Genomic DNA, 13,380 nt, shown 5'->3' with positions numbered 1-13,380 from the left:
TTTAACCTCAGACTGCTGAACAAAATCAAACCTTTCATTCCCAACAAGGACCTCAAACTAGCCACGCAATCACTAGTTTTATCTAGACTGGACTATGGGAACTCAATCCTAACAGGCATCCCCAAATCACACCTGGCCCCATTAAAAACAACATTGCATGCGGCAGCAAGAATGATCACAGGATGCAAAAAATCCGACCACATCTCCCCTGCACTCAAAGAACTTGAATGGCTCCCGGTGGATATGCGTAGCACCTTCAGAACGGCCTGTCTAACCCACAAGGCCCTCCACACCGGAAAACCAGAATACCTGGCAAACAAACTCACAAAAGCTGGCCAAAGTAGAATCTTGAGAAGCTCTAACTCCCTGCTGCTCATCCTACCAAAAACCAGAAAGAAGAAAACTGCGGACTGCTCCTTCTCAGGCAATGCCCCCAAAATATGGAACTCTATCCCCCCGCATATCAGAACCATACCGTCCTATGCGGAATTCAAGAGCCAACTCAAATCCTTGTTCCTCATCCGTTCCCTAGGTCCTGGGTAACTAGGATCAACATCCATCCCCAGAACTATGTGAGAACTCTGTATCCTATTGCCAAGAAGTCCTACTGTACGAACTGTCATTTGATGATCACCTTTATTTGTTACTTGTCTTTTTGTCCACCTTCTCATGCCTTTACTGTAAAGCGCTCTGCTACCTTCGGGTCTTGTTAGCGCTATAGAAAACTTCTAAATAAATAAATATACATGTTAAAAACATAGAATAATTTAACTATAAGTAATATATACATTTGTTAAGCAGAACTAATGAAAATCTATACTTTTTAAACAATTAATTTACATGTTTACACAAAGCAATACACACATGTAGGTACATAATAAATGCTTTTACACAGAGGGATTCCCTATATATTTATGTTTGCGTATGGTGGTTATGTGGGGAAGAGCCAATTCTTGAGTAGTTTTCTAAAGATAAGATGGTTATCTGTGTATCTTATGTTCGGGGGTAGAGAGTTCCATAGTTTGGCTGCTTGAACAGAGAAGGATGTGCCACCCATGGTTTTTTCTTGCACGTTGGGATTTTTGGCGAGATGCCACTCTAGAGCAGAGGTTCCTTTGTTGAATGTATTTGGTGATTTTATTCCTGATGAAGAGCGGTCCTGTTCCATGTATCCCTTCTGGCGGTGATACAAAGCAGCTTGAACGTGGATCTTCTGTAAACCGGTAACCAATGCAAGGCCTTCAAGGCAGGGGAGATGTGGGCTTTCGGCTTTATAAGTAAGAGTAGTCTGACAGCAGTGTTTGGAATATGGGGTAGTCTTTTCATAGTTATTAAAGGTGATCGGTGGTATAGGCTATTGACGTAATCAAGTTTGGACAGAACAAGAGAGATGGTAGCCTGGACCTTGTGTGGAAATCCCAGATGGGAGAAGATTAATCGCAGAGTTTTTAAAGTAACAAAGATTGATATTGCTAGTTTGTGCACTTAAGCATTCGTTGATAGCTTAGAGTCCCTGTTCATTCCGAGGTTTCTTACTTCCTTCAATACTTTAGGCGGTGTTCCCAGATCATCAGGCCAGGAGACAAGTGGGTCATGATTTTTCCAACTGCCACATGTGAGTTCTTCAGTTTTGGAAGCATTCAATTTGAGATGGCTCCACGTCATCCATTGATCCATGGCTCTGAGGCAACTGAAAATAGGTGAGTTTCCAATGTCTTTGGGGCATTCCAGCTGAAGGAGTATTTGTGAGTCATCAACATAGTTATAGCACGTGAGGTGAAATTGATTGATCACTGCTGGTAAGGACTTCATGTTGATGTTGAAAAGCATGGGCTAGATCAGTGTTTCCCAAACTGGGGACCGCGGACCCCCAGGGGTCCGTGACACATTTCCTGGGGGTCCGTAGGCAACAGTTTTAAAAGCACAGAAAAGTTTCGTTTATAATTAGCAGCTTTCCAGCAACAATAAAAGTGTCAAGATCATGCCAGTGATTAATGTACCTGCTGGAGCGTGAGGAGAGTGTTGTTCAGTGGCAGCTTTGACTTAACTAATGTAGCACAGAGGGTTAATGTGCCTACAGCAAAGAACGTGTAACATGCATTTTAAAACGCAGTATTTTATGTGTATAGGTTCGTGGTTACTGCTTTTGTCACAGAGATTCTTTCGTTACTTTGCACTTCACAATTGTAATGTAGCAGAGGGACCTTTAAACTGTCATCAAAGAGCTGATTGCAAACTGCATGGTACCAGTTAGTAACTTATGTTTTCCCCCAGTTTTTCATTATCCTGATACTGCTAAAAAGGTTTATTTGGGTGGAAATACATTTTTAATGTTAAAGTCAGTGCTAGCCATGCTTGTTACAGAGGGGCTATTACTTCAATATAAAATACTAAGGGCCAGATGTATGATCCGTTTTTATATGTGCGAACGGGTTCGCGAACCCGTTTGCGCATGCAAAAACCTATTGGGCCATGTAAATTGCCTATTTCGCAAGTCGCAATTTGTTTGCGACTCGCTAAATACGTTTTGCAACTTGCTATTTGGAAGGGGCATTTCCTTCCAAATAGCGAGTCTCAAAACCATGTACAAATGTTTTGCGGTCGCAAAACATTTGCAATTACCACCTACTTCAAGTAGATGGTAATGCACTTGCAAATTGGAAGGTGTCCTCAGGGGACCCCTTCCCCTTTGCAAATGCATGCAAAATTATTTTTTAAGGGCAGGCCATGGTCCCAGGGACCTCTGCCTGTCCTTAGAAAATTAAACGAAAATTTTTCATTTCCTTTTTCTTTCAATGCATGGTAAATGGGCTGCATTTTCTTTTTAAAACTGCTTTATTTAAAAGCAGTCCCAGACATGGTGGCCTGCAGAGCCCAGCAGGCCACCATACCTTGGAGGGCTGGCATTCCCAATGGGCTCGCAAATTGCGAGAGGCTCATTAATATTAATGAACCTCACAATTTGCGACCCCATTGGGAACCCCAAACAGTGTTAAACACACTGTAGTACATTTCATTTAGCGACTCACAATTTGCCACTTCTCATATGTCGCCAATTGCGAGGCGCTAATTGAAATGGTCGTACATCTGGCCCCAAAATCCTTAGTACTTTGAGTATTTGTTTTGTATGCACACGTGTGTATTTTTTTCGAATTACTGCTTTAATATTTGAAATTTAACTCATACAAATTGCTTGGGGGTCCCCGGCTTCCAGTGGTGACTTAATGGGGGTCCTCAGGAGTCAAAAGTTTAGGAACCACTGGGCTAGATGATACAGTCTTGATGGACCACCGCTTTTGTGAAGTACGGTTTGGATGAGAAAGGAGGGGTATGATGACATTAGTTCTGTTGTGAAGGTAGGATGTGATCCAGCCTAAAGCAGTCCCCTCTATGCCGGCTTCGTCGAGTCTTTGTATCAGAGTGTCATGGGTCAACAGTGTCGGAGGCAGCCAAGAGGTCCAAGAAAAGTAGTGCAGCAACCCCGTTGCGGTCAACTGCGTTCTTCAGATCATCCCAGATGGCAATGACAACAGATTCTGTGCCTCTTTCGGGATGGAATCCCTATGGAAATCTGAAATTATGGCACTATCTTCAATGAATTGCGACATCTAGGTGAATGCTGCTCTTTCTAACAATTTTCCCAGGACAGGTCCATTTGTAATCGGTCCGTAGTTGTCGGGGTTCAGTGGGTCCTGGTTTGTTTTCTTCAGTAATGGGCATATGAATTACTTTTTTAATTCTTCTGGAAATATTCCAGTAGCTGAGGAATTGTTGATGATTCTTATTCCTGGAGTGGCAGCAAAGGGTGTTAAAAGAATAGTCTTGTAAGTTTGTGGTGGACTGCTTGCTTTGACCAAGTCCATAAATGAATTGTGTGAAACTTGTCGGAAGGAGCGGAGAGGTTGAGTTAGAGTATTCTTGGATAGTTGTTTTGGAAAAGGGTTGATGCTGGTGCGTTGTCTTCGTTTCAAATATGAGCCCAACGTGTCTGCTTTGGCAGTGTAATAATTTGCCATTTTGTCTGTGAAATCTTGAGTAATGGGATGAGCACCTTCTAGGCAATTTGGTTTACGACATTCAGTGAGAATTTGATAGAATTCTTGATTTGCACTTTTTACATTTTGAATTCTGTCTGAATAGTACCTTTTCTGAGCTTTTTTGATAGCCGACTTGTATAATCTGTTACGTTTCTGCAGGAGAAGTTTGTCTTGATTGGTGTTTGTTTTGAGCCAGGCACGTTACGGCTTTCTGATTAGTTGTTTTATATCTTTTAGCTCTGTTTTTCTCCAAGATGCCTATTTTATTTTGTTCTGTTGTGTCTTTTTTGGGTGGTATTAGAATATCAAAAGCTTCCTGTAGCCACTCATCTAGTTTTTGAACAGATTTTATCGTGTCTAGATCTGTACTGGATGTTAGTTGTGTTTCAAAGTGTTCCAAAATGAGTTTGTTCACACAGTCAATAGGTGGATGCACACAAGGTGGTTTTAGGTGTGTCACTTTGTGTTGTTTAATGTTGGAAAGCAAGCAAATGGTGGTCTGATCATGTAACTGGAGTCATAGTTTGAAAGATAACTAGTTCTGTATTTGCAAAAATTACATCTAGAATATGTTCAGTGATGATGTGTGTGGGTTTGTGGACGATCTAACACAGGTTCAGTGCGTCTAGGCCAGTGATTATGGAATTCAGATGGGACATATTGGGTTTGTCAAAGCAAATGTTGATGTCACCCAGAATGCATAGGTTGGAAGGTAGTGCAGGTTTGAAACTGTTTCTAGAAGTGTGTCTGGGAATGTTGCATTGCTAGGTGGAGGTCTGAAAAGGAGCAGGAAGTTACAGGAGGAAGATGGAGTCGGATTTCATCTGGTGAAAAAGGCCTCACAACTATGTATGGAGACGTTGTCAGCTTTAGTCATATGTAATGTTTGCCTGAACACAATAGCTAGGCCACCTCCTCTTTTGCCTATACAATTTTGGCGATAGTTTGACTGGAGCCATATCATCTCCCAACCATGACTCAGTTATGAAGAGTATGTCAGGTCTTGTGTCAGTGAGAAGGTAGTAGATGTGATGCTTGTTTTTAGAGACTGAATGAGCATTTATTAGTAGACAGTTTAGAGAAAGTGTTTTGGTGATAGTGTGACTTTGTTTTGTAGAAGAGTGAGCAGTATTTTGTGGACTTGTGGCAGGTGCGTCCTAGGTGTATTAGCTGTATGAGGGTGGCAATCGTGTAGCTGTTCTGTATCGTGTTACTCACCCAGCAGGCTTAGAAGGCATTTTGATGGGTCTGCGTGTGTAGGTGGTGACGACGGTGTTTAAGAGAGAGTGGGTGAACTGTGTTATTTTAGTAGTGTGAGCGTATTGTGCAGTAGACATGGGGAAGTGAAGTTCTGAGGAGTGGCATGTTGCTTATTTTGTTTACTTCTGTTTAGGGTGAAAGGTGTATGAGTTAAGGGTGGTGGTGCAGCATGTAGGTCAAGCAGTAATGTTCTAAATTGTCCAATGAATGAGAGGTGGTTAAAAAAGTGTTGCTGTATGTGGTTTGGTGTGGTGGAAGAGAGAACACTGGAGTTTGTTCATTTGTGTAGTATGAAAGATAGGTGTGTTTGTAGTTTGTGATGGAAAGTATTAGGAGGTGTTGTGCAGGAGAGATTTTGTTGTGCTGGTGTCTGTGTTATGTTTGGTTTTTGAGAAGTAGTGAAGGAGGTGCTGATGTATTTCTTTCCTGAAGAGTATTTGTTTGTAGAGTATTACTTGCGGGTGTAAGCTGTAAGGTAAAGGGAGTGGTAATGTGTTTGTGAGTAGAGTGTATGTGGTGTGTATGAGGGGATGACCTAGAGTTCAGAGTGTGTTAGATTGGATTGCTGCAAGAGATAATATGTGTGGTGCAGTGAAGTGTAAGTGAAGTTTAAGTGTTGTGCAGATGTGTTATTGTGGTAGAAAGAAGAGGAGGGTGTTGGTGGCTGAAAAGATGGAAGAATAAGTATAGGTTTCGTGGTGACAGATAGGGGGCTGTTAGGAGTAATTAGAGTAGGGAGTGTGTGTCTGGATGAAATGTAGTTAAGTATGGTGTGGAATTTGGTTGTGTTAGTGATGAGTGGATTGGTTAGCTGTATGGGATAGAGTTGTGTATTGTTTGTAAGTGATGGTGTAAATGTGTGGGAGCTGGGAGCTGGGATAGAAGGGTGTAAATGTAAATGTAAATGTATTTGAGCTTATATAGCGCACAGCTACCCACAAAGGGTTTCCCGGCGCTTGCTTAGGGAACCCGTCCTGGTATTCCCCTGTGAGATAACCCCGGCAGGGTATCCACAAGGTGAAAGCCAGGCATCCCGCCGCGAGGGGCCGTTGTGGAGATTAAGCAAGCTATTGCCCAGAGTCGCAGAGTGTGAACCCGTGAGTTGAGAAGGCACCGGAGCGAGAATTATCGAGTCCGTGGAATATTTTGAGCCCAAGACTCGCCGAGGCGGGGAATTGAACCCTGGTCCAGGGCCGATCTCAGCTTCCGGGTCTGCCGCCTCTAACCCCTGAGCCACACTTCTCCACGGTGTACAGATGTGGTTTCTGGGGTTTTGTAGTGGGTGCTGAGACATTGAACTTTGTGTTGCTTTAGTTTGTAGTAAATGAGTAGATACATGTGCTGCGAGTGTGTTAATATGGTTGTGAACAGGGTAGGGTACTGGTGTATGTAATATTGGCAGCATTTATGGCCCTAGTACTGACCAGTCTCACACAGGCTAAACAGGCAGCTGCCCTTGTCCTCTCTGCCCTTAGCATTGACGACTAGGCTGAGACGTCCTGAATCCTGGCCTTAAATAGCCCTAGTAATCAGGTGACCCCTTCAGCCAGTGGGAACACTAGCTCGAAAACCAATCACAACCCTAGCCCTAAGCCTTAGAATCAATAGGACACCAGCCTCTAATAGTCAATCACAGCCCTAGTAGCCAATCGTCCAATAGAAACCCTAACCCCCAGGAACCAATTAGAAACCCTAAAACATATCCACCAATCAGATAACTAACCCTAAGCCCTACATCCAATAGAATCTCTGACCCAGGAACCAATCAGCACCCTAATATACTTAACCAATGAGAAAACTAACCCTAATCCATAGAAACACCTTATACGGCCACCAAAAGCCTATATTAGGTGCCTGAGACCTCAGGCAATGTTTGCCAGGCAGGGGGCTGGAAGCTGCTCCTCAGCTCAGAATCTCCTAGGAGACAGACAGGCTAAATCCACACTGTGGTGTTCTGCAGATAAGACCCTAAAATATTTGCCCTCTAACAATACTGCTTTTCCAACACTTACACTCACTCTCCTAGCCAAAATAACAGATGTTACAATCCCTTTCCAAACACTGCTTAAACAACTAACAGCAGATTAAACAGTCTCAGAGCACCCTCTGTTCTGTCTCTGATGTATACTATTTCTGTTTCTAAGGGAGATAGGGGGATTAATTTGGTTTCCCCCACTTGGTAAGACATACTGGTGCTCGAGGAAAACCATATGTTGACTGGAGATATTTTGAGACCGAGTTCTAGATTTTAATCTTTGCCATTCCACTTTACAACACGGTCAAGAACTAAGGGTGTGACTATACAACGTATGACGGGTACTCTCTTTACCCTTAAAATTATCTATCGGCAGTTTTGGGAGCAAGACATCGACTTCAGAAAAGACTGGCACACTGGTCTCCATGGACTGGCACACTGGTCGCCATGTACAACCACAATGAACACAGAGATGTATTCTACTCAATACTTCTCAACACAATAATTGAGTTTTTCGGGAGACGATTACAGTGGAGGAGATTTTAACACAGCGCTAGATTCGACCTAAGACAGGTGCTCATTTCCTAAGAATCAGCCTACAACACCGAACCCTTTGCTGGCCCATTTGACATACCTCAACCTTGTAGATACTTGGCACACATTGCATCCTGAATAAAGGAACTACCTGTTCTTCTCTAACGTACACAGGTCACATTCACGTATACAGTATTTACTAGTACCCTTGTCACTGATGCAATTGGCCGTATCAATAGAAATCATCATAGAAGTCCTTACGGAAATAACAATAAGTAAACTTTAACAAAATATCTTGCCGAAAACATGACTATGGGGATACCTTGTGCCATGATATAGGATGCAGCAAAAGTAGTACTAGTGGAGAAACTTGTAACTCGCACTGCCACTTATATTAGACTGGCAAAAAATAAACAGGCAGACTTAAAATCCAACATATCACATCTGGAGGGACATTAGCTCCAGGAGAATGTATTGAGAACCTCCTAAGACCATGTGCAAACTCAAACTACTTGATACCAAACAAAATAACTGGTGTTCATTTTTCCCCAATACATTACTCCCACTAGAGGACCCCAATATTGGAATTTGATATCATACGATCCATCTCTGTGCAGTAAAGCACCAAGACCCAAGTGCTTCACAACCTTCTATAAAGCATACTAGACCTTAACCAAGTTTATCTATTATTTGTACGAACCAGGAAATTCCTCATACAACTTAATGGAATCTACTCTTAGACTGCTACTAAAGCCTAAGAAGGATTTCCTGCTATGCAGCTCCTATAGGCTGTCTCATTAAACAGTGATATAAAACTTTTTTGCAAGATTCTCACAATGAGACTTAAAGACATTTAGCCAAACCTAACTTTCCAATACCAAGCAAGCTGATAAAACACCAAACTGGATACAATCCGAGACTTGCTCTTAATGTCTTAGATATTAGTTATTTGAGACAAAGTCCAAACAGTCCTTCTCTCGCTTGATGCGTGAAGGCATTTCATAGAGTGAATTGGACCTTTCTTCACAAGAACATAGTGATAACTGGACTTAGCTCACGAATGCTGTGATAAAGTTACATTTATCAAACCCTCCACCAAATTGAAGATCAGATCACATTTTTAGAACCCATTTTTTTAAAGTCCTGTTTAGGGTACGATGAAGTTTAAAAATAGGGAAGCTGTCATGGAACAAGAACCAAGAAAGAAGATTTTGAGGATCCATTGATTTTACTGGGAATCAAACAAATAAATTTTTAGTAATTGTTCCCTCTCCAAATATCCAACATCTATGGTAGCAACATTCTGCATCCGCTTGACCTCTTTACAAAAAGACTGTATCATAAGAGATAGAGATTTCTTTGATAGGTAGAACACAATACAAAGAAAGTGTCTACAAAGTTATAATGAGATGGTATCTAATGCCAGTGATGCTGAAGGCCATATTCACTGGGTCAGACTCATGTTCTGTGGGCTGTGGCGAGGGCACTGCAACATGGGTATGTACTATCATATGTGCTTGTCTTGCAATCAGATGAAAATATTCAGCACAGCGGCCCAGTTTCATATTATAGAAATTACAGGCATTGAGCTACCATCAGAGCCACTGGTTATGTTGATGGGGAATGCAGATGAGGGGTTACAACACCTGCTCTCATCGGCAAGCTAATTTCTCAGCTACTTCTAGCTGTCAGATTGAGGAATGCTCAGATATAAAAGGCCCACAATCTCCTGAGTATAGGACTATGATGGCTGAAAGTCTAACATCTGTATGCTATGCAAAGGTTGGCAACGACAGACAGACTACAATGATTCAAAACTTTTTGTCTCCCTCTTACATCAGGCCTTGAGAAACCTACTTGCCCACTTGCTATGGTAAATCAGATTTTATCAGGGCAAACTATTTTTAGTTGTACATAAAATAATCTATAATTTAGACCAGATATTATTTTTCTACGCACTGTGAATGTTTTCCACTGTGACATTATCTTATGTACAGCATTTTACCCAGGTCCGGTGGCCTATTGGATTACTCCATTATTACAGAACTATTTTAAGGCCTGCTTATCTTGTCTGGCAAAGGAGCTCGGCTGGCAAAGAACAGACAAACTGTTCATACAGAAATTAAATCTTGTTTTTATCTCAAGGGAGGCGAGTGGAAGCCATGCTCTGTAAGTGACGTCCTGGCTCTTGGCATAGTGATAGTCAAATTATCGCCGCCCTAAGCAGCATTGCCTCCTACTAAGACATCTATACCTTGATCTTCATCCAGAGTGCGTACCATAAATATCACAACTGGTCAATTGCCACCGAGGTGCCCAGAAACGGGGCCTGGTATGGTGTATAATCAGGGTGAGCAGGCGTCCCGTGTTTGCCAGGGCCGTCCCGTTCAGAGTGCAGATTCAGAGTGCAGATTCAGAGTGCAGATTCAGAGTGCAGAGTGCAGATTGAGAGTGCAGATTGAAAGTGCAGATTCAGAGTGCAGATTCAGAGTGCAGAGTGCAGATTCAGAGTGCAGATTCAGAGTGCAGATTCAGAGTGCAGATTCAGAGTGCAGATTCAGAGTGCAGAGTGCAGATTGAGAGTGCAGATTGAAAGTGCAGATTCAGAGTGCAGATTCAGAGTGCAGAGTGCAGATTCAGAGTGCAGATTCAGAGTGCAGATTCAGAGTGCAGAGTGCAGATTCAGAGTGCAGATTCAGAGTGCAGATTCAGAGTGCAGATTCAGAGTGCAGATTCAGAGTGCAGATTCAGAGTGCAGATTCAGAGTGCAGATTCAGAGTGCAGATTCAGAGTGCAGATTCAGAGTGCAGAGTGCAGATTCAGAGTGCAGATTCAGAGTGCAGAGTGCAGATTCAGAGTGCAGGTGCAGAGTGCAGATTCAGAGTGCAGATTGTGTGGGTGACTATGTGTGTGTGGGTGGCTTTGCGTGTGTGGCTCTGTGTGGGTGTAAAATGCAAGAGGTCATGCATTTGCGAGCGATTAAGCTATTGGCATTGTAAATGACAATGCAATTTATTTATGTTTTAAAAAAAACACATAAATAAAAATAATGTCAAGAGCAATGCCAATAGCTCTAACTTTAACAAAGGCAAAACCATTGCATTGTAAATGCTTGTTATTTTTTTGTTTGCTCGGGTGAGGAAGTGTCAGAGCTCTGAAAATGCTCTCAAAACGGGGCGGGGGAAGAGGGGGCTGATGGGTGGCCTGGAAAATGTTAATGGTGTTAAACAGGTGAAATCTAGGGGGGGGAATAAGACAATTGGTTAGCGTATTTCTTGTTCTGAAAGCATAAAAATAATATGATAGTGTATTGAGTATTAATCACACGGTGATAAAAATACTGGGAGAAGAAAAGTAAGTTAAAACTAAAATTAGTCATAATAGTACGTAGATGTCGCAACGTTTACATTACAAGCAAAGAAATACGTTGCTGCGTTTACCATTTGTGACAGGCAGAAAATATCTGTAGGAATCGAGAGGTTAAAAATAACAAAATGAGTAGGATGATTAAATGAACACATTCCAAGTGGAGGGGCAGACAATACTTAGGTAGGCTTACCTGGAACGTGCATACATATTTTAGCAAGTGCTAATAGTACTTGTGTAAAATAGAATGTGATGCAAATTTCTGATGGGTTACACTATCTGAAGGACTGCAAGTAAGGAATGTTTTAAATTGTACTAGGGTAGAAGTACCTAAAAGGTGCATAATAGAGCAACATGTTTAAAGGGTCATCAAAATACCAGAGCGAGAATGGAGCTGGATGGATAGAGTTCAAAATATTTTTGGTGAGGACTGAAAATGGCAAGACATGTTATACCTTGACCATTCTGAGTCCATCATTGAAAGGCATTGCTGAGATAACCTAAGGTACATGCAGGGCCACTAGAATTATGTAGCAGGATAGGGCCAAATTATATGGCAAGGTTGAGTAAAACATGCTGCAAAAAAAGACAAATTATGCAATATAATGCGGCACGTTTTATAATAGTATTACTTCATTATTCCATCATTTTTAAACTTGGTAACACTGTCTGGGCACTGGCTGCACCTCAGTAGTACCAGTTGAACATCCAAATATAGCAATAAGCAAAAGAAAGGTGACCAGTTCAGCTTTGCAAAGGGCCTTCCACTTGGAGGCAACACATATCACTGCTTTTTCAGTAACTTTCGAATCGCTTGAGCTAGAAACGAGTTCTTATTTTGGGGGTAATATCTGCAGATGATGGATTATGTAGCAAATCTGTAATTATACGAAAATGCCGTTGCCGTACAATCGCATAATTCCAGTTGCCCTGGGTACATGCACATTTGACTGAAAGGGAGTGAAGTGTTACATGTGACTGGATCGGGGGTGTTACTCAGGGGGACAGAAATGTATTTCCATATGTTTTTTAAATGTTTGATACAAATACCACAGAATGAAGTAGTTGTGTAAGTCTTTCTTTCCCTTGTCCCTTCCGTCATCCTAGAGCCCTCATCTTAAAGCTTTGAGATCTCAAAGGCTACTGGTCATTGTGAACAGAATGTGGTAAACATGTCCTTGTGGCTGAAATATCTTGAGAACGGTGAGTAAGAAATGTTTTAAAAAGTACTGAGGTAGTACCTTAAAAGCGCACAACAGGGGCGATATGATTAAAGGGCCAGCAACACACCAAAGAGAATGGAGCTGGGGCCATAGAGTTCACAATATGTTGGATGCAGGGGTGAAATTGACAAGACATTTTTACATATTATACTTTGAAAACTCTGAGTGCATCACAGAAAAAACACTACAGAGTGAACCAGAGGTGCACCCATATTCATAGACAGCTGGGGCGATTGTGTAATTAAAAGGTGACAGAACTTTATTTACATATCTTTCAGAGGGCTGCTACAAATACCAGAAAATTCCTCTGTCGACCTAAAGCCCTCGCCTCAAAGCCTTGAGACCGCTTGGCCCTAGCTCCACCCACCTGTCACCTTCTCTTCCTCGTACTGCGCGTTAGCTTTTCTGGCCCAGTCTCTACTAACTCAACCAGCCTTGTTTTATATGTTACCTATGTACCACCCTTGCCACACTGGTCTCCTCCTCCTTGTTTTTCTACACTTAACTGAAACCCCCGATTACCCACTCAGCTGGTAAGCAGGCCGCGGCCTGCTTGGCCCGATGTCACTCCTACCCTTCTCCTTTGAAACCTTCCTGAAGCCCTGTACAAGGCTGCCGCACAAACCTTACCAGCTCTCCCGGGGGTGTCACTGGCTGCCGCTGCCCCCGGGCATCTCTTCCCTGGGAAGTGCCTCCGTTTCAGCCTCTGCTGGAGAAGTCTGCGAGCCAGCGACATTCCGGCTAGAGCGCCGCCGCGTCGCACGGCATGCCGGGACCGACCAAGAAGCGGCGGAGGACTTAACACTAGCTCTTCGATAGGATAGCGTCTAGTTGACATTAGAGGAATAACTATTTGTCGTCCCTAGCTACCACGACCGTCACGTGACAGACTGAGATCTTTAAACTCCTGTTGTCAGCATGGACTTCTTCCGGTCCGTGGGTCTTCTGATACCAGAGGGGGCTCTGGCGGTGAGCGAGCTCGGTC

At 42.6% G+C, this 13,380-nt stretch overlaps 1 protein-coding gene across 1 annotated transcript in view; it reads right to left on the bottom strand.

The window, feature by feature from the left end:
• The window catches only part of ZNF148 (zinc finger protein 148), a 205,229-nt gene extending 192,057 nt beyond the window's left edge, over positions 1–13,172 (bottom strand). Inside the window, exon 1 of the mRNA XM_086957436.1 lies at positions 13,026–13,172. The gene's annotated coding sequence lies outside the window, so the exon portion shown is untranslated. The remainder of the gene's footprint in view (positions 1–13,025) is intronic.
• Between the last annotated feature and the right edge of the window lie 208 nt (positions 13,173–13,380).

This window comes from Lissotriton vulgaris, chromosome 2_1 (genome assembly GCF_964263255.1).
Source record: "Lissotriton vulgaris chromosome 2_1, aLisVul1.2, whole genome shotgun sequence".
Taxonomy (NCBI): Eukaryota; Metazoa; Chordata; class Amphibia; order Caudata; family Salamandridae; genus Lissotriton; species Lissotriton vulgaris.
Note: the sequence above shows the minus strand (reverse complement) of the source record. Positions and strands in the feature narration are given on the sequence as shown.